This window comes from Canis lupus, chromosome 21 (assembly GCF_003254725.2).
Source record: "Canis lupus dingo isolate Sandy chromosome 21, ASM325472v2, whole genome shotgun sequence".
Taxonomy (NCBI): domain Eukaryota; kingdom Metazoa; phylum Chordata; class Mammalia; order Carnivora; family Canidae; genus Canis; species Canis lupus.
The window spans coordinates 8,505,092-8,525,982 of record NC_064263.1 but is presented as its reverse complement, the minus strand read 5'-3'; the positions used below and the strand labels follow the sequence as shown (position 1 = coordinate 8,525,982).

The window sequence follows — 20,891 nt, the reverse complement described above, 5'->3', positions numbered from 1 at the left end:
GTCTCTCTCAGTCTGTGTCTCTCATGAATAAATAAATAAATCTTAAAAAAAAAAGCGAGGCAGATTAAGTTCTACTTTTCTAAGATTGGATGGAACTTACAATAAACGATTACCTCACTTTTATATTATATAGCAACTTTCCCTTTGATTGGTAAAACAATGTCCTAATTTACAAATAAGTAATGTTATAAAAATCTGTAAGCCAGTTGTGTCAAACAGAATGCTTTTCCCACAGAAATATGTTATAAATTGTGTTCTATCCAGATAAGCCCACATAAGCATTTTTCATTCATAACTTACATATTGTACTGAAATATAGGGGAAGATATTAAGTACCCTAGATTTATAAATAATTTTAAAAGCAATGCTTTTGAATAAAAACTCTAAAGTTTCATCTCAGGATACTTGAGGGAAAGAAGGTTTCATGAGAAGTCAAAATGGTAGATAAAAACGTTTGGTGAAGATGTTGACGTGAGATCCTGGAACTATGAATACCTTAGTATTTGATGGCATTTGTCATTTATAAGATTATGTCAAAATATGTGTCTGATATAGCATTAAATATCCTGTTTACATATCGGCCATGGTTACTGTTGAACTTTAGCTTAGTATAGTTTATAAATACACTGTATATAGAGAGAATGAAAAGTCCTCCTTTCTGAGGTGGTGGTGATCATCAAACAAGCGAAGCATTCACTTGTAGGCCTTCTTTCTGTTATGTTTCTTTATATGATCATCTGATAAATAGTAACTTCTCCACTGGTCGACAGATCCAAGAAGGCAGATATCTTATAAGATTTTGCTAAGCATTGTATCCCCAGCACTTAGCAGAAAGCCAGCTATATAGCTATTTGAAGGTATTTTTTGAATGAGTATATGAATAAATGAAGAAGGAAAAAAGGATTAGCCTAAAGAATATAGAATTGTGTTAGGGGTCCCTGGGTGGCTGAGTGAGTTCAGTGTCTGCCTATGGTTCTAGTGTTCCCAGGGTCCTAGGATAGAGCCCTGTGTTGTGCTCCCTGATCAGTGGGGAGTTGGCTTCTCTCTCTCCCTCTGCCTCTCCCCACTGCTGGTATTCTCTCTCTTGTGCTCTCTCTCTTACTCTCAAATAAATGAATAAAATATTTTTAAAAAAAAAAAAAGGAATATAGAATTGTGTTAAAAATATAGATGTAGGGGCACCTGGGTGGCTCAGTGGTTGAGCATCTGCCTTCAGCTCAGGTCGTGATCCCAGGGTTCTGGGATCAAGTCCCACATAGGGCTCCCTGCAAGGAGCCTGCTTCTCCCTCTGCCTATGTCTCTGCCTCTCTCTGTGTCTCTCATGAGTAAATAAGTAAAATCTTTAAAATATATAGATATATATATTGAAAATGAGTGTCTGAAATTACATTTATTATTAATCTTTGTGTAGCCAAAGATAGGAGAGTCATATTTTTATACCCCAAAGATTGGGGTATAAAAATAAATTTTCCCAAGGATGAGTACAGTTGGCAAGATAGTTTTATTTGGTGAAAATCAAGTAGTTAGGTCTGTCCAAGCATATTTGGTTGTTGTTTCAAAATAAGAGGGATTGGGATTGATCAGCCTTGGGAGTTAAGGGGCAAAGAAGGCCCCTGCAGGTATAATCAGTGGTGTGCATTCCAATGGTAGAGCAGTAGAAGAAGTCTGAATGGTGTACAGGTAATTGGTTGGCTGGAAGCATTACCTGTAGAGAATTAAAAAAAAGAAAATTTAAAAAGAAAAATCAGTCTGCTTTTTTATATACTTTTTCTATTATACACCTGCAATTCTAAAAAACATCAGTAATAAAATATTCCGTTGTAATAGATCATTTTTATCTAAGTAATAAAAAAATCTGCAGTTATTGTTGTTTTAATTTAGTTACTGTTGTTTTTAATTACTTATCTTTTAATAAGTTTTGTAGTCTAAGTGGAAGTTAATTTCAGAGAACTTCAGGTTGTATACATTGGGTCCCCAACAAAGATGGCCTTGCCTACAAATACTTGCTTTAAGAGTGAATTTTTAAGAGCAAATTTGGAATTATCTGATTCATTTCAGGTATAATTTATACCCCTCACCCCTGAGGTTCTATATATTTCTTCCTTTAAATAGCAGATTTTGAAAAAGCAATGTTAACACAGGAAGTAAAAACTTGAAGAAACAGAACCTGAGTTCTGAGTTCTGGGCTAAATATTTTCATGCACAAAGTTTTCCTTAATCTGGATTCTATGGAGAGGACCTCACAGGGACTTGGAACCTACTGACACAAATGCAAAAACATACGTGTGTGTGTGTATGTGTATTTTTAATAAGAGGTTCCATAAGTGTCATCAGAGAGGTTTATGACCACACAAATATTAAGAGCCACTGGGATAAAGTGTATCCAGGGTATCTTTTGCATTCTCCCATGTTTTATAATGAGGAAGAATGAGCAAGTCAAATGAGGAAACATTTTCCTATGAAAACATTTAAGTTACAAGCATAGTCATATATGAAGTATATGGTATATGCATCTTAATTATACAATGTCACTTTGCAAAAGGTGAATTGGAAATCTAAGGAGGTTTATTAATAAAGAGCAAAAAAAAAGGATAAATAAATGTTCCTACCCACTATATATAATACATATAATGGATTGCATGATACTGAATATCATCATTTTGCTGTATTTAAACAAAAGTCTGCCCTGCAACTTTGTGGATAAGAAGATGTCATATCAGACCTGGGGTTAGAATCATAAAATTTTAGCATGGAAGTGATAGTGGCAGAGTCTGAACTTTGTTCTGACTTCTAGCACTGACCTTAAGCTGAGAAGATATAAAAAAAAAGTTGCTTTATGATTTGTCTCTAAAAGAATGATAATAATTGAAAGGTGTTGGGTGTTTACTATCTTTTGGACACATGGTTTTATGAATGATCTCATTTATTATGATAATCTTACCAGATAGATAACATTATAGGCCCTATATTACATATAAGGAACCAAGACTTAGGGAAAGTAACTTATCCCAGATAATACTGGGTAAGGGTGGAAAATGAGAATTCTAACTCAGCCTCCCTCTGTCCAGAGCCGGCTCATTTAATGACCGCTTAAACCTGTTATGATATAACTTGACTTTATGTTTTCAAAAAATTGTATTACCAGAGCTTCGTGACAGAACTAGTCCTATCCCAAGTTAATAAGCACCTATCCTTTGCTTAAATACTTCCAGGTAAGGAAATTCTACCACTATCACCAATAGCCCACTATGGTAACAAACTCTTCCCTAAAGGAAACCATTATTGAATGTTTGTGGAATTTTAACAATAAAGTAGGCACTGCCTCAAATATCACTCTAGACAATTACTTCCCAGATCATTGATTTCATGAACACAAAAACAAAATGACTGGGATTAATAAGAACAAATCTGGGCAGGATATAAGTGATCACAAAGAGGAGCCTGTGTGTGTGTGTGTGTGTGTGCTGCGTGTGTGTGTGCTGCGTGTGTGTATGTGTGCTGCTAGAGGGCATTTTGAAAAATCATTTCACTATTCCTTGATATAAATATTTTGGATTGGCAGCAAGCAGATGTTTAGCCTGGGATTTCCAGAAAGTAGAGACTGCCTGATACAAGGACTTACTGAACATATTTTACTGGGGAGTGTGATCCCAGGGATTGAGCAAGCAAAGGATGAAGAACCAGTATGAGGATGTATTATCAAGCTGGACACTGTTTTAGGTGATGAGCTGGCTGCTTATTTCAGCAAACCACCTAAGGAGCTCTGGCTTACACATTTCAGGGTCCTTTGTCAGAGGATAAAAAGGGGAGAATTTATTCATGGGCCCCTATCTCCCATTGGGCAAAGATTTACCATGGGGTGTTTAATCTCTCATTCTTTCTGGGTTTTCGTGTACACAGAAATTTCAACCAAGAAGTCTCTGGGTGGGAGGAGAGATGTAAGAGGCCCAGAGCAAGGCACTGTCAGAATGGATCTGTGCGAAGCTGGCTGGATCCAGCTTAGAACTGATTGCTCTTGCAGTGTCTAAAATATACAGGTAGGCTCAGAGGATTTGAAATGGTACATGGGAGATGTGATATAGAAAGTAGCATTATTTTTTCACAGATTCCTTTGCTGAACTCCTTTGTTTTTCTTTGCTGAGCTCCTTTCCTATAAGGACTTCAATGTCCTATCTATCATATTCAGTGGGCCTAGCAGAAGAGTCTTAAGCTTTCATTATCTGTTCATTCTTGTAATATTTAGGTTTTACTAATATTCATTGAGTGTCTCAGGCCTTGTGAAGGGAACTGGGGATAGAAATATAAATATGATAAAGAGATTCTCCTCTGTCATGAAGCACTGTATTATCAAGTCTGTGCCCACCTCAGGACTAGCACACAGTAGGTATTTTTTAAGGAAGGAAAATGGTCTTCTAATACAATCAGTATTAAGTGAGTAGTAAGTACTATGGAGGTCTTAAAAGACCAGAGGGATGTCCCACTAGATAAACCACTCTGTCATCCTTGCAGGAAATCTCTTACCCACTGGCTATAAGGGCTTATGTCTGCCCTGGGAGTAAAGACTGTTTACTTTATTATAAATGTACTGCCTTGGGATAAGGAGGATGAAATTTAGACAGATTTCTATACTTTTCTGTAAGGTGCCTCCTAGGCATAAGAGAACATTCTGAGGAGCTGGAATCCAGGAGCATCACCAGCAGCGGGCCACACCTACACACAACCTGGCAGTCTTCCCAGGCAGGAGGTGGAAGATGCCCTGTCTTATTGCCAGTGCTCTTTTCTTGAGCATCCCACTGGCCAAACAACCACCAGCTGACTCTACCCAAAATGCCCGGTTTCAGGAGCCAACTTGTCTCAGTACTTCCACAGAAGCACTCAGGGGGGAAATACATTGATTCATTAAAATCTCTGATACACAGCTGCATTCCGTTGTAGAAAGGAAAATGCCATGCCAGAGACATATTTACATGATACTAAAGTTTTCAATGCCTTAGGAAGATGCTGATTTAAAAATAAAATCAGAATAAAATTATTCAAATGTTAACATTTTAGAGGGCAGGTTAGGTCTTGCCAGCCCTGACGTGGTTTCCCTCACTGGAGACCCATCTTCTGGCTTTCTGTGACAATGAAGCCGGAGGTTACATCATGCCCATTACCTCGGAATTAGCTGATGTATGGGGAGCTGTCAGCGTTCCTTAGTATTCACATTAAACTCTCTGGGCAGAGTGACCAGAGCATGCCGGTGCTTTATGGAACAGCCTAGGCAGCGAGGCTGCTGGAGGCTTTCAAGGGGAACTCTCTACCTGTGTGTGTGTGTGTGGGGGGGGGGGGGGGGGGGGGCTGGTGTGGTGGCATCAGGGCAGAGGCCCCAGGCTGGGAGCTGGAAGGACAAACAGACTCAATTGGCTCTTCAAAGGGCTTGCTCTAATGACTGAGCACAAAGCCCTCCAGTAACAACTTCCCCTTTGCTCCCCAGAAAGAATTTCATGGTTCAAAAATAGTAAGGATTTCTTCTGGAGAATAGATCTGCAGGCCCAGCGCGCCTCGCGCCAGGTGCCAATGAAAGAGTGGGGGCGAAACCGCCTGGGAGAGAGCATCTGAGGCCACACGGCTGCTTGTGTGCTGCTTTAAGGGACAGATGTGCGTTGCTGTGCGTGTGGGAGTAGGTGGGGAGCGGGAGGCGGGTGCTAAGGCTGCCTCTCAGCTTTCTGGGGAAGAAAGGCAGAAGTGCGAGGATACACAGAGCGCAGGGGCCAGGGTAGGCTCCGCTGCCTCAGTGTGTGGACGTGTGGGTGTGGTCTGCGAGTACTAGGAGGGGGTGCGGGCTCAGAAGTTACTGGAACGGGCTTCTGACAGGTTGGAGTTGCAACTCAAGCCCCAGAAGAATAATTCGTTCTCTTCAGAGTACCTCACCTCCCCTTTGACAAAAACGTTAAAACCATTTGGGATCAGAGAAGGAGGGAAGAGAATGCACCCCGTTGCCTTTTTAGTTACTACCCCCTTCTCCACTGGGAATCAGATGACCCCAGGATTCAAAACTGTTCAAAGCAGCACGTAGGAGCCCTGTCTGGGAAGCACATTTGGAATCCAGGCACAACGGTTGATGATTTAGTCTTCACGCTACAAACCAACCTTGGGACCTTGGAGAAGCCATCTTAACCTCGACGTGCCTCAGTTTCCCCACCTGTCCTCGGGGAGGTACGCCAGCCGGGTCCCTGCGCCGGGCGGCGGTGCCCCGCCGACTGCAAGCGCTGTGCGCACGCCCGCTGGAGCCGGCACCGCGCTCCAGGCGAGGCAGGGAGCGCGCGGTGTTATCCTCGAGCCCCGGGAGGCTGCGGGGGGAAGACTCGAGCTCTAAAATTAGTCCAGCTTCCCCGCCCGGCGCCGGGAGCGCCCTCCAGCTCGCCGCGCCTCCCCCCCCACCCCCGCCCGCCCCCTCTCCCCCCGCGCGGCGCTCCGAGATCGCGAGTCGGCCGGGACGCCGAGGCTCCTCTCCCCCTCGCCCTTTTCACTCGCGGGTTGGGAGGAGGAGACAGCGAGAGGAGAGCGAGAGGGGGCCGCGGGAGAGGGGCTCGGCCGCGCGTCGGCGTCAGCTGTGATGGGGAGCTGCGAGCAGCGAGGCGGCGAGCAGTAGCGGCGGCGGCGGCGGCGGCGGCACCGAGCAGGCACGAGAGCCGGCGCTGCTCCCGGCAGGCTGCGCTGTGCTCTGGGCTGCGGCTTGGGATCTCGCGCCCCGTCCGCCTCCTCCCGCTGCCGCTCTCCTCCTCCCGGCTCCCCTCCTTCGCCTGCGAGCCTCCGGACGCCGAGCGCCTCTGCCCGCGGCTCCAGTCCCGGAGAGCGCGCCGCGGGCACTGCGGCGGCGGCGGCCGGGTGGCCGGGTGGCCGGGCGGCCGGCTCGTCCTGGGCTGGAGCGCTGGGAGAGGAAGACCACGGAGGCAGCGCCCGGTGGAGCCGTGGATCGCCGGCGAAGGCAAGGGTGCGTGGGGATTTTAGCGTGATTATTTGGCTGCCCGGTGCACCGGCTGAAGCGCGCCTCAGGAGCGCAGCTGCAGCTGCTGGGTGCAGATGGGGGGCGACGTGGGCTCCGGGAGGCGAGAGCCGGCGGAGCGCGTGGGGAAACTTTTCACCTTGTAAAGTTCCCGCCTCGGCACGGCTCCGAGCCGCCGCCGCCAGGAGGGAAGAGAGGCTCGGTCCTGCGGCAGGAGCCGGCAGGTTGGCATGGAGAGTTGGCCAACTTTGAGGCGGAGGATTCGGGGAGGGCCGCGAGGGGGCCGGCGGATCCGTGCACCTCTCCCTGGGCCCCCAAGCCCTGGCCGCCGGTGGCAGGTGGATGAGGGGATCCAGGCGGCTAGTGTGTCCGGTGGCCGGAGCCTGTCGGGCGCAACGGGGATGTGCAGATGCCGATGGATGCACTTGGGTGACCTGGAGGCGCAAGTTGGGTGGTTGCTTGGCGAGGCGCAGCGCAGGGCGGAGCAGGGCACCCAGACTCCGCTTTCGCCGGGGAGGGAAAGGGCTTTCGGGACTGTCCGCAGGTCAGCTCCACGCGTGAGTCCGGCTTGCGGGGGTCATGGGCGGGCTGAAATGTTCTGAGAGGCAGCGGCTCTCGGACCGGGGCGACGGCTTTGAACAGAGCGGCGGGGAGGGAGGATTTTCCCTGCTGCCTTCCCAGGGAGAGGCTAGCAGCGCCTGGGGAGGGTGCAGGATTTTTGGCGCGCGGGCTGGCACGCGTGAAGGTTGCTCGTCTTGGGAAAGAAAGCAGCGCGGGTCTGGCCGCTCCGGGGGTGCGCTGCCTCCTTCTCGGGGTCGGGAGGCGGGAACGCGAGGGCGCGCCAGCGTCGCGCCGGGGGCCCTTCCCGGGCGGGTGCGGGTGCCCCCCTCCCCCAGCCAGGACGAGTGTGGGTGCAGGGCCGGGGCCAGGAGGCAGCGGAGCCAGCGGGGACCGTGGCCGCGCCGCGCGCCCTGCGCGCCGGGTCCCGCCAGTGGGGGTCGCTGAGCTAAAGTGCATCCGGCCCTCGGGCGTGCGCGACGCGCCGAGCCCGGGGATTTTTAGCGGTGCCGTGGTCCAGTCCTCCCTCCCCCGGCCCGCTGACTTTCGCCGCGCGCGCTCTCCGAGGTGGTTAAACATTGACCTGGCTCAGGCCTCGCGGGGAGCAACTTTTATTGTGCACTTTGCCCGGCTCCGCGGTGGTGGGCGGCGGCGCGCTGGGGGCTGGGGCGGCGGCGGCGGGAGTCGGGCGGCGAGCGGAGGGAGCCCCGGGTAGCCTGCGACGGGGCCGGGGGCGCCCCGGGTGTGCGTGCTGCGGGCGGCGGCGTCCTGCGGCGGCAGCTCCGCGGGATCACGGGGCCACGTAGGCAGCGGCGGGGTCCCTGGAAGGCTGGGAGGACAGCGCGAGCCCGCGGCGGCCGGGCGAGGGGGCCTCGGGGGCTGCGACGCGCTCCGGGCCGGGAGAGGCGCCTGCGGCCCGCAGCGTGGGCGGCCGGCGGCGGCGGCGGTGCGGCCTCGGCCCGCCTCGGCCCGCCCCGACCCCCCGCCGCCCCGCGCCCCCCCGACTCGGCTTCGGGTTCGGGGAACCTGCAGCAGCCCGGGCGGGGCGGGGGGGGGGACGGGGGAGCGCGGACCGCGCGAATGATGGAAGAGTCTTTTCTCCCGCTCTGCCCTCCTCCCGCTCCTCCCCGCCCCCAGGCTCCGGCGCGTTTGTTTTCCAAGTTGGATCCCACTTGCATTTACAAGTGTCAGACAGGCCCGCGCGAGCCTCCCCCCACTCGCCGGGGCCGCGGCCAGACGGGGGCGGGGGCGGGGCGGGCCGGGGCGGGGCGGGGGCGAGCTGTCTGCGCGGGCCGTGGGACGCCCCCTCCCCGGCTCCGCCGCCCGGTTCTCCGCCGCGGGGCCTCGTCTAAAAAGATACCCCCGGAACAGACAGCGAGACCCAGACCACTCCTGGCCACTTGGTATTCCGTCGCTTTTCTCCGCTGGCTTCGGACGTATTAATTTTCTGGCCCCAACGCTTGTCTTTTCAAAGGCGAGTCGCGGGCGGTGGGAGGGAAGGGGCGGGGGAGCGGGCAGACCAGTTCCTCGCGGTGGGTTTGTGCGTCTGGCTTTGTTGCTAGGATCAGATTCTCCGACTGCGCCCCCCCGGGTGAAAATAGACGCGGAGACGGAGAACCGGCCAGAAAGACCGCAGACGACTTTGCCTGGGCTGCAGGCGGCAAGTCCAGGTGGTGGCCCTGGGAAGCCCGCCATCCAGGAATCGAGGGCTGCGGGTGCCCCCTTGTCCTGCCGACCGGGAGAGCCCGGATTTTGCCTCTGCCTTCAGGCCCTGAACTTGTCTTAGCGTTTATTGAACGCTTGGATGCTGTTCTGGGTTGTGACGTGAAGATTTGAATCTGAGAAAGCGAGGAAGGGAGTGGATGGAGGAGAAAGGAGGAGGGAGAGAGATGGAGATTCCGCATCCTGGCAATTGCACAGAGCCAACTGCTCCTGCTTTGCTTCCTTTCTTTTTTTTTCTTTCTTTCCTTCTTCTTCTTCTTCTTCTTCTTCTTCTTCTTCTTCTTCTTCTTCTTCTTCTTCTTCTTTCTTCTTCTTCTTCTTCTTCCTCTTCCTCCTCCTCCTCCTCCTCCTCCTCCTCCTCTTCTTTTTAGTTCTCATTCCTAAATTGGAGCAGTTGAGCAGTGAGAGAATAAAGAACAGCCAAGAAAACCAGGGCGCCAAGAGACAAAGACAAAAAAAATGCATAATAACTTTAGCGCTTTGATGTGCTTTTTTTTTTTTCCCCCTAAGAGGGTTGGAGTGGGAGGAGGGTTTTTAACACTTTACAAGGAGAAAAGTTTTCTCTAAGAATTAGGCCGAATGCTGATATTTAATCATGAATCCGTTTGGTTGCCTTTTTGCCTTTTTGGAACTTGGGCAATGAATGGCGCTGGGGCCAGTATCCATGCACAGTGCACTGGGATGCGAAAGTTCCCAGAACTATCCAGCTATAATGTCTTCATATCTTAACCACACAGAAAACTCCACATGAAAGGCTGCTGGCTCAGAGATCAGAAATCAGTCGCTGCTGGGCTGGCTCCACCTCTTGTAGCTGCAGGATTTTCACAGCCAGTGTTTGATGACCATTGACTGGCTATCAGCTCCTCACCCTGTTTTTCTTTTCTTTTTTTCTTATTTTTATTTGGGTTCCTGGCAGAGTCATTTTGGGAGTTTTTTTTTTGTTTTTCTTTTTTAAATAGTCAGACCCAGTCTATCTGTTAACTAGCAATTACACTTGTGCTGAGCTACTCAAAAATGAAATGAGTAGCAATAAGCAGAGTGGATGCCCACTGACCTGTATGCTATATGGTTATTTTGCCAGCTCACAGCTTTTTGTAAAGCAGCTCTTCAGGCTGCTCGCAGAAGAACATTTTGATGTGTCAGGTTATGTTATCCTTGCTTTCTTCATATGTTGCAGAATGACCTGCTGTAATCTGGCTGATGAATTATGTCAAATAGAAAGAAGTAGGCGATTACCAGAGAGGAGAGGATATTTAGTCATTACCAGCTGGACCAAGGAGTGCTCCCAGTGGCTGTTGTGTGGTTATGCTGTATTTATAGCTCATAATGCAAATAGGAGCATGGCGGTTTTATCTTACCTTTTGTGGAGTTGGGTGTGGCATTCAATGATACCCCACATCTGTCCAGTTAACTAGTGGGTGGGCTTTTTCCTCTGGAGCGAGAAGGAACAATATTGGGGGGTGTTTGGTTTCCATTCTCAGGCTTTTTCCTTGGGCAGGAGGAGCATGGAGTGGGGATCATCTGATGGGATCAGGTGGGCCGGGCCATTCCGATTGATTGCCTTTGATTGCTGGGGAAGGACTATTGATGAACCCTTGTCTTTGCTGATTGTGACGAACACCAGGGAGGAATGGAAATTTCAAAGAAAGGGACCTGACAGACCTAGAGGAGGGCCATGCCTTCTGCCTAATTCCTTCCTGCAGAGAAGAGAGCCCCTGATTTCCATAGATGTTAAAGGCAGAAATGCAACCCCTGTGTGTATATTGCCTTGTTTACAGATAGAATTTTCTGAAATAGTTTTCAGTCTGTAGTTGTTGAATATGTCATTTTGAGAATCCTTCTACCCAGTTGTGGGGGTTGGGTCTGTGGTTTTTTTTTTTTTTTTTTTTAAGATTTTATTTATTTATTCATGAGAGACACACAGAGGCAGAGACACAGGCAGAGGGAGAAGCAGGCTCCAGGATCACCCCCTGGACTGAAGGCGGCGCTAAACCGCTGAGCCACCCGGGCTGCCCAGGGTCTGTGTTTTATAAATTTGTCCTGTTGAGGTTGACCACTGTGCCTGCAGCCTAATAGGCACAAAATAGATAACTTGAGGCTTAGGTGACTTCCTGGGACTCACCTTGAGAGCAGATATCTTTTCTGTATTTTGGCCAACTGGATTCTACAGGCTTCTCAAATGCACTGATTTTCTGTCAGTTGAGGAGTATCTACTCCTCTAATAAGCTCTTCTCTTTCTTTGTTTACATTGCCTCCTTTCCCCCCCCAATTTCTTTCTAAGACTAATTTTAGGACAGCTGACCTTTCCTTAAAGAAACAAAAATGAAAAGATTCAGCTTAATGCCACAGATTGAATTTATTGAGAACATATTTGACACTTGTCTAGTGGCTTCCAGCCAGTTTCTGGTCAACCAAAATAGTCTGTCAGTTACACGTAACAGTGACAAATGACCATTCTCCTAGCTCTGGATTGGAATGGCACTCCCAGGTGAGTCTTAATTTTAGCCTCCTCTAGGATTGAGACATATTCATATTAAGCAGAAGCGATGAAAATTTGAGAATGGGAAGGGTTGTCCTCCTTTAGATGATGTTTTATGAGAGTGTGGCCTTGTCTGGGGCAGAAAAGTTGTGCAAGGGACCTTGAGAGGCTTGACTTGAACTTTCCGGCTTTCAAGACGACGATTTTAGCCTCTGTTTAATAAAGGAAATTTGTTTAATTAACTCTTGCCCTTGTATGTATTAAATTTTACCCCTTTGTTTATTCTATAAAGTCACATGGAATTAAAAGTCATTTCCTTTATTTTTATTTAAGAAAAGCTTCACTTTTCTTTTTTCTTTTTCCTATTTGATTCTTCTTTGTTTTTTTTATCTCTTTAAAAAATTCTTTTTTTGGGAAACCTGGGTGGCTCCGTGGTTGAGGTTGAGCGTCTGCCTTCGGCTCAGGTCCTGATCCCCGGGTCCTGGGATCAAGTCCTGCATCGGGCTCCCCATAGGGAGCCTGCTTCTCCCTCTGCCTGTGTCTCTGCCTCTCTCTGTGTCTTTCATGAATAAATAAATAAAATCTTTTTTAAAAAAATTAGTTTCTTTTAAATTTCTTTTCAGTGCTATTTACTCAGCCCACCTCCCTTTGCAAGGCAGTGGGCAGGATTCAGATAGAGCCTTTGTAAAAGTTAACGTATATCCTTTGCTTCTGTGTGCTTACTATTCTGTTGGGAAGATGGGAGCTACACGTGTGCAGACTGGAAATCAGCACATGGCCATTTTTGTTAATTGGCAAAAGAGTGTCACCGAACAGGATCCTCGAGGACGAGGGAGAGATTAATAGGAACAGAGGTAAACTTTTAGGAGGAATATAAAGTAAATATAATCCTGTTTAGTAATTCTTAGTGAAACTTTATATGAGCAAGATACAATGGAATTAATTCTTTCATTTCTTTAGGACAGGGCTCTTTTTCTGGAAGAACATATTCACAGAACAGGCCAAATAGGCCCTTGAAATGTTATTCAGTATTTTGGGAAGATACCAGAATTTATTCAGGCCCTTTTCTTCATTCTTCTTTTGTGGTTCCTCCACCTCCAACTTTAAAGAGGACTCTTAGGTGCTTTAATGGTGTCTGGGAGTCTATCTGCAGGTGCCTTCCAATGCTCCCACTTCCTCCCCGACATATACACACCCTAGCTTTCTAGTGGTTATATCAGTGATTCTGGGATTTCTTAATTGGCCATTGACAGTATCTAAAAACTACCGATGTAATTAAATTACTCTTTAGTAGACCCTTTAAAGAATCCTTCATTTTTGCTGTTTTCATAAAATTTAATGGATTGTTTATGGCACTATATGTTATTATTCACTGTTAACTCCTTGAGGCTTCTCACACCACCCAAGGCTCCCAGAAGTGATCTGAAAGCAGTTCTCAGCCTTGACCGCACTTTAGAATCACCCAGAAGCTTTTAAAACAACTGATGCACAAGTTGTATCCAGACCATTTAAAGGAGATTCTCTAGGGAAGGATCCAGGCACCAGGATCTTTTAAAGCCTCCCAGCAGATTTCGTTAGATAGCCAGGTCAGAGAAGCACCACTCACTACAAAGGTTGTGCATCAGGTATGGAGTTTTGAGTCTTGGCCAAAGCTCCCAGACCTCAGTGAATTTGCCTGAAAATCTGGTGGAGTTGTACTCTGTATTCTTCTGCTGTGAAGGTAGCCCCTGGGCATCTGTAGGGAGTTGAGCCAGCCTGGCCCTGAAGGAGGTGACCCTGAGGCTCAGGGCTCTCATCCTCCTGCATTTTTTGGTTCTCAGTTTGCCAGTGGTTAACATACCTTCTGTCACCTAATGTCAGTTTATCTTCCCTTTTACTAGACTTTGCCTCAGTTCCTTCTCCAGATAGTAATCATAGGTGGTCCAGGAGTCTGTTTTTATGTACTTCTGAATTCAGGAAATGAATTCAATATAACCCATCAATATTTGCTCAATTCTCTTTCTATGTATAGGGGTTACAAGAGATGTGTTGCATAGAAAAATGAATCATGTTCTCAAGGAGCTTATAGTCCAGTTGAGGCTAAAGATGTGTACATCTAAGGAGAAAAAAAAATCACAGCACCAGGACGCCTGGCTGGCTCAGCGGTTGAGCGTCTGCCTTCTGGCCCAGGCCGTGATCCTGGAGACCCAGGATCGAGTCCCACATCGGGCTCTCTGCATGGAGCCTGCTTCTCCCTCTGCCTCTGTCTCTGCCTCTCTCTCTCTGTGTCTCTCATAATAAATAAATAAAAAATTAAAAAAAAATCACAGCACCTTTTAATGTTGGAGGTTGGAGGAACCTACCGAGTTTGGCAAACATCATTCTGCCACATGCTAAGAAGAAACTTTATTCCTACAGGCTGATGTACTTGGCATATTCTTATTTCCCTGTGTTCCTCTGTGGCTTAGTTATGAATTAGCTTTGGCACAGGGAACTCGGAGGTGTTCTGTCCTTTGGGAATTTAGCATTCGTGTCTGTTGCTTGCTTTATTATAACATTAAAAAAAAGTCAAGTAGATACTATACATGGTAATGCTGGCTTCCAGAATGTGCGTGGAAAGGCTCAAACTTCCACCTTGGATGTTCACCATGACTTGCTGATATTTATACTTTGCAGAGCAGGTGCAAAAAATATTTCATTTATTCTTTATTTCTTTTCATTTTTGTGATGTCAGAGATAAGCCCAGCTGTTGAATGAGGCACAGATATGAAACTGGAAGTTTAATTGTAACTTCAGGACTTCAATTAAATTAAATTTCAAACAATCTGATAAAAATTATAGCCTTTCAGTACTGTGAAAGGTTAAAAAGTGAGCAGGTTGGAGCAGCGAGTACGTTTCACATTTTGAAATAAACCCCAAATTATTAATGCTTCTAAATATCATTGAATATTACTTAACACTTGTAAACATCTGAAAGCATGCCAGTAATGCAGATTAAACCTAGTGACAAATATGCTTAATGATAGTATAAGTGTCATTTGTTTCTATCAGAGAAACACTGCATGCATGCGTGTGCATGCGCACATGTTCTTCTAAAGCAGAATGAGACTTAATCTTGGAACGAGTGGTAGAAGGGTAGGTTGGTCTTTTTTGAAACCTAGACCATCTATTACAAATGACATTTTGTTGATTTTTTAAGTCTATGGTTAATATATTGATCATCAGAAAAAATATTTTGAACATCTAAAGTCTGTTTCTAAGGGTGTAGTTTGAAATTCTGTGTTTGGCTCTAAGTGGTGGCTAAATGATGGCAGTCGGTGCTGTGATTGGTTGAGCAGTATGTTGTGTGACTTTTCTGGTCATGGTTCCATGCTAGGCAGCGGTTCATAGCTATGCTTTCATGAGATTGGCCTGGCTGCAGAGAGCCCCACTGGCAAGAAATGTACACAGCAAAGTGGACCAGATGCAGATAGATGACCTTAACATTGCTAGAGTGATGGACGAAGTGGGGTATGGATCTTTTCCACATTTCAAAGAAAAGTTTCAGAATAACAATTTCAATCAGATAAATCAGAATTCAGAAGTGTGTAGTCATCCCCTTTGAGAATTTGGTACCTATCTGATAGGACTGTAAAGGCATTTCAGAATGTCAATTAAATGGAAAAATATGCCTGGAATTGAATATAATTACGAAATGTTGAAGTCTGGTGTCTACATATTCAGACACTGTATTAGATGGTTTAATTAGTGAACCAGGATCTGGATTTATTGACAGAAGGTCTCTTTCTCATGGCATGTTTCACTCATTAAAAGCTCATAATGTCTTGGATCTTTTTAGCTGTTGGAACTTGATCATTTGCCATTTTGTGCTTCTTGACTTCAGTGATGTGTGCTTTTTTTTTTTTTTTTTAACTTTGCAACTGCTTAGGATGATTTTGCTCTTATTGATGGCCATGGAGTGAGCCCATGATATTTTCTAACATTATGAAGTGTCATCAAAACATTAGGCAGGGCTTTGTACCTCTGAAAAACAAGGATGGGGATGTGAAACTAATAATAGTGGAATTTTTGCTCTAGGAGTTTAAAACTAATTTGTGAGGTTAATTTCTTCTTCGTAACTATTAGGCCTATATTGTATTGATCTGAAACCTGAATTTCTCAGTTTCCTTTTTTTTTTTTTTTTTAATTTTTTTTTTTTTTTTTTTTTTTTTTTATTTATGATAGGCACACAGTGAGAGAGAGAGGCAGAGACACAGGCAGAGGGAGAAGCAGGCTCCATGCACCGGGAGCCCGATGTGGGATTCGATCCCGGGTCTCCAGGATCGCGCCCTGGGCCAAAGGCAGGCGCCAAACCGCTGCGCCACCCAGGGATCCCAATTTCTCAGTTTCCTTTTCAGTTTTATGGTCCATAGGTTAGTGCTATAAATCCTTTTTACCTCAGGTTGTTGGCATGGAAAAGTTTCCAATCATATAAGAGATTGAGAGAATCTTTTCTTTTTAAATATACTGGTTGTGGGATAGATTTCTTTTTGAACTGCATTTTATGATTATAAATGCTCAAAAGTGCCACAGTTAGTAAAGAAATAAATAGGGAATGTTGACAAGTGAAGATGCGAGAAACATCACTCACCAAATCCTTGAGGATTTGTCACTACCTGTTTACAATTTAAATTTTAGCTGTCTCTTGTAAAGGTATTAATGCAAACAGCTAGTTTTATAAGATTTCTTAATTCCTCATCTTCATAAGTATGTTTCCTTACCTGGGAGCCGTCTAAAATAATCTACCTTTCCATCATTCGTGTAGACGTATCGGATCATTCAGAGTCTGGGTGAACTAAGATATCACACTGCTAATCTTTCTGAGGGCCTGAGTTAGTTTTTCAGATCCATGCCCTTGTTGGCAAAACTGTACTGAGTTCTCTAATGACCTTGGACTGATTCTGCATGAAAGCATATTAAACAAATGTGATGACTGACCCTTAAGAAGAAGTTAGCTTTTTCAACCGGATGATGTTTACCCAGGTAGGCTCAGAAAAGGACAGAAGGCATGTGTGCCCTAAGTCAGAGAGATGACACAAGCAATCTTTTATTCAGTTGAAGTGACCTCATCTGCTTGCAAGTGCCTGGATTAACGATGAGACCTTCATACCTCATTTACATTCAGAAGACAACTACTGCAATGAGGGAGTTATGCAATGCAGGCAATTGATTGGGAAATGTGAGATGAAAACATATTATATTGCCAGATCAATTTCCTAGATTTCCCTGAATTATCCAATAATTAAATAATCTTCTTTGACTTTAGAAGTGTTGAGTTTGTATGTGTCATTATTGACATTTGTCACTTTATTCCCAAGTTTTATTCAGCAGTGCACACAGTCTGTTCGATTTATACCCTCTATATTTCTGTTAAATAGGTAGGATTAATAACATATTATACTTCCTCTTCAAAGAGAGGGAGAGAGATACAGGTATTTTATGAGATTGCCATTTTCATACGGCTCATCACTGGTTATTATAATAATCAAAGCGAATAAGCCTAGATTGCTCTTATACAATAGATACATTTTTAAACATGAAGGTAAATCACATTTTTCAAAGCAAATCACACTTTAAGTGCATTCAATTAGGGAAAAATCACTATTTAAGCAGATCCTGGGGGCTCATTCTCTTCTAAAGAATATTTTGTTTTCCCTTAATTTGTCGCTTTTTAACTTTGAATTTTTGTATATCAGATTTCTTAGAGAGAGGCAAGAGTGTACACACATGGGAAATATATTTTATTTCAAATAGGTGACGTGACGGTCTGAAAGTTGGAGTGTGACCTCTTCCTTCAGCATTTCTTTGAGGGGAAGCGTCAGAAGGGAAGCCGGTGAGCAAGACGGGAGTGGAACTAGAATTAGGATACAAGAGTCCACCTCATTTATGGAGGGGTTACGGAAATGGGAAAACTGAAGAGTTTCTGGGCATTGGACTCAGCCAGTCCCACCCAGAATGACAGCTCTGACAATGTCAGCTCTTTTGTAAGGATACTAAATAAGGATCGCTCCTATTCCCAGTCTTGGGAATGTCCAGAGAAGTGTCCTTGTCACTTGGAGCTTCTTACGTCCTGCAGTGCCCCCTCCTACTTTTTGTCTCCTTGGTTCTTGTTGACATATGTGTCCACCCTGCTCAACCCCTGTAATCACCTGAAGCCCTACGCCATCCTGCAGGTTTGCTTACACCTTACCTCCTGTAGATAGACCTTACCTCCTGCATTGCTTTTCCACATTTCTGCATTCAGATCCCCACCACAGTTTGTATTACTTTTGTGGCGCTTAATACCATCTGCCTTGTAATGAAATCACCTTTGCTAGTCTGTCTTTCCTCCTTTAGACCATTAATCTTTAATCCTCCACTCTTATTATTGTTGGATCTTACTAGTGTTTAATATTTAAAACTGAATGACCATATTTGTTTATGTTCAACTTGAATAGTGTATCATTGACCTTCACAGTGGAACATCTGTGACCAAATACTGAAAAATATCCCTGAGGTATGGGGGCTGTATTATGATTCCGGTGTGGGTAGGATAGAGTATATTTGAGGTCCACATTTTCTAGTCTGAGGAAAGATCTCCAGGCATAGACACCCAGGTTCTTGATTCGCTGATCTGTCAAAGCTGTGGCTCTTTCCATAAGTTTTCAAGGAGTGTGGCAAGTTCACCAAAAAGGCATCATAGACACATCCAAATACCTGGGTACCTTTCAGTAGCACTGCTTTGTTTTCAAGGAAGTTCTGATAAAGGAATTTGTACCTGATGGTACATATGTGTGAAGATTAAGGTTCACTTAAGATTAAGTCAAAGGTAAAATAGTGGGAGGTGGGAGCACACTTCAGTGCGGAGTCATTTCTGACTCCAAAAAGCAAGGAATAAATACCTTTGTACATAAGGATGCTGTTATTACAAGGATCTTTGGAGTCTTTCTAATTTACATTTAAAAACCAAATCATTTGTAAACATGTGTGCTAGAACTATTGTTATACTAACCTACAATTAACACACCTTTCCAGTGGCCACTGAGACATGGAGGGAATCCTACAGGTACTGCTTACTCAGTTCTGACCTTTGTGGGCAAGAGAATCTTGCTGTAAAGCATTGGATTTACAGTGTCAGACACATAGTGTGTATAGACAAATGTATGAAATTACCTGGCTGATAGTAATAGAATAGATTAAAATGTAAGTCTTGTAAAATTCCAAATACTTAGTTTTATTTTGTTATTTTTTTTTAATTACACTGCAATAAAGCATTATTTGAGGGGCGGGCTGGTAAGATCAGTGTGTGAACAGGTGTGTATATTGGGAATGACTTACTACAAAAAGTGCTCAATAACTATTTCTTGAATGAATGGAAATTGGAAAAGGCAGTGTCTGTCTTTTAGACACTTTGTCATTCTGTGAGCTTAACAAACAAAATCTCATTAACACCAAATCCATGGGAGCATGAGAAGTGTGTAATGCTCTTAATTTCTTATTAAGTGATTTGTGTTTATTGAAAATTGGCTTGAAGGTACACTGAACATAATTCATAATATTGGCTTTAGGTGGGTCTAGATATCTGAATCTTTTCTGTACTTAGAATGTGATCTCACAGGTCAGTATTGGAATAGAAAGTGTGAAGAGTGATACCTTATTTCTGGAAGGATTTACTGAAATGAGATGACAAGTTAGACTTTGGAGATTTTTTTTCTTATGTCCCTGTGTCTTTTAGGTTTGTGTGATTATTCCAGGCCCTTATTTCTCTAGGCACACTTTGTACGTGTCTACAAGCAGATGAGAGAGAGAGAGAGGGCACTTAAGGGCTGGTAAAGGCAAATGTGAATCCCGTTTTTTCCCTATTAACTCATGAGGCCTGCTGGGTAGCAGCAGGCATTACCAGACATTTAATTGTGTGCTAGGTAAGGCTGGCATAACTCCAGCATCATGGTGGAGCAAGAATTATACTAATCAGCTGGGATATACTGCATATATTGATTAGAGTTGGATTTTGTTATGCAAAAAAAAAATCCTTATAAATAGTGGGAAAGTAATTGAGAGTAATTAAAAAGGCAGAGAGTTAATTCACAGTTCTTTAGATGAAAAGGCATTTTGATCCTTGGCTTCCATGCAGATTTCCGGGCAGGCTGGAGCAGTCTGAGTGCTGAGTCTAAATGGTGTGAGCGCTATTACCACTGAACTGGAAAGAGAGTAAATGGTCAGGCTGCAGAGATGAATCGCTGGTGACCAAGTTCCCGCAGTTTCTTCTTGGTGGCACTTTGCTGCTGGAATCCTTCTTTGTTTGGGTCTGGGGGCCTTTCATTTCTTTTCCTTTGCCTCACGAATAGCTTTTGGTTATTATTAATATCCCTGATGGGAACTGAATTGGGACCCTGGTGTCCTAGTGAACGCTGGTGAGAACATTAAACTATGCTGGAATTACCTGGGATACCAGCATGTTTTGTCATTGCTTCTCCTTCCCCCAACTGAGAAGGCTTCTTCAGCCATTTGCTGTCATGGGAAACACTTCATCTGTGAAGTGATGACTGGGAATGGTGTATTCTCACACCCTTTCTTGCCTCCTGAGCCCTTTACCTCATAGACCCTGCCTGTCAAAAAAATAGATGCTTAATGAATATTTGCCGAATGGATAAAGAATGAGATGTTAGATTCACTTAGCATCTTTTATTTTTAATTATTTTTAATTTTTTTAGTTTTTGTTTTGTGTGTGTGTGTGGTTTTTTTTTTTTTTTTAGATTTGAGAATGAGAGCTTGAGTGGGAGGGGCAGAGAGAAAGGGAGGGAGAGACTCAAGTAGACTTCACACTGAGTACTAAGCCTGTCCTGGGGCTCCATCTCACAACCCTGAGATCATGACCTGAGCTGAAACCAAGAGTCGGATGCTGAATTGATTGTTCCACTCAGGCACCCCTGATTTAGCATCTTTAAGAGAAGTTACAGGTGATGGCTGTTGGAGTTCCAAGCATTATTATGTTCTGAGATCCTAAATAACCAGTAGTAGGAAAGGGGGAATGGCAGAAGGAGAAGAAAATGGCTAAGATTTATTGAGCATCTACTGCATCAGGCTCTTAGTATATATACTTTTGTCTCAGCATCCCCTGTGTTCCAGCAGGTGGGTGTTAGCATT

General features: G+C 45.1%; 1 protein-coding gene across 5 annotated transcripts in view; it reads left to right on the top strand.

Annotated features, from left to right (window-relative positions):
- Positions 1-6,857: 6,857 nt before the first annotated feature.
- FAT3 (FAT atypical cadherin 3) overlaps positions 6,858-20,891 on the top strand; it is a 646,715-nt gene continuing 632,681 nt past the window's right edge. For all 5 annotated transcript variants that reach the window (XR_004807702.2, XM_025419331.3, XM_025419329.3 and 2 more), the window contains exon 1: positions 6,858-6,976. The gene's annotated coding sequence lies outside the window, so the exon portion shown is untranslated. The remainder of the gene's footprint in view (positions 6,977-20,891) is intronic.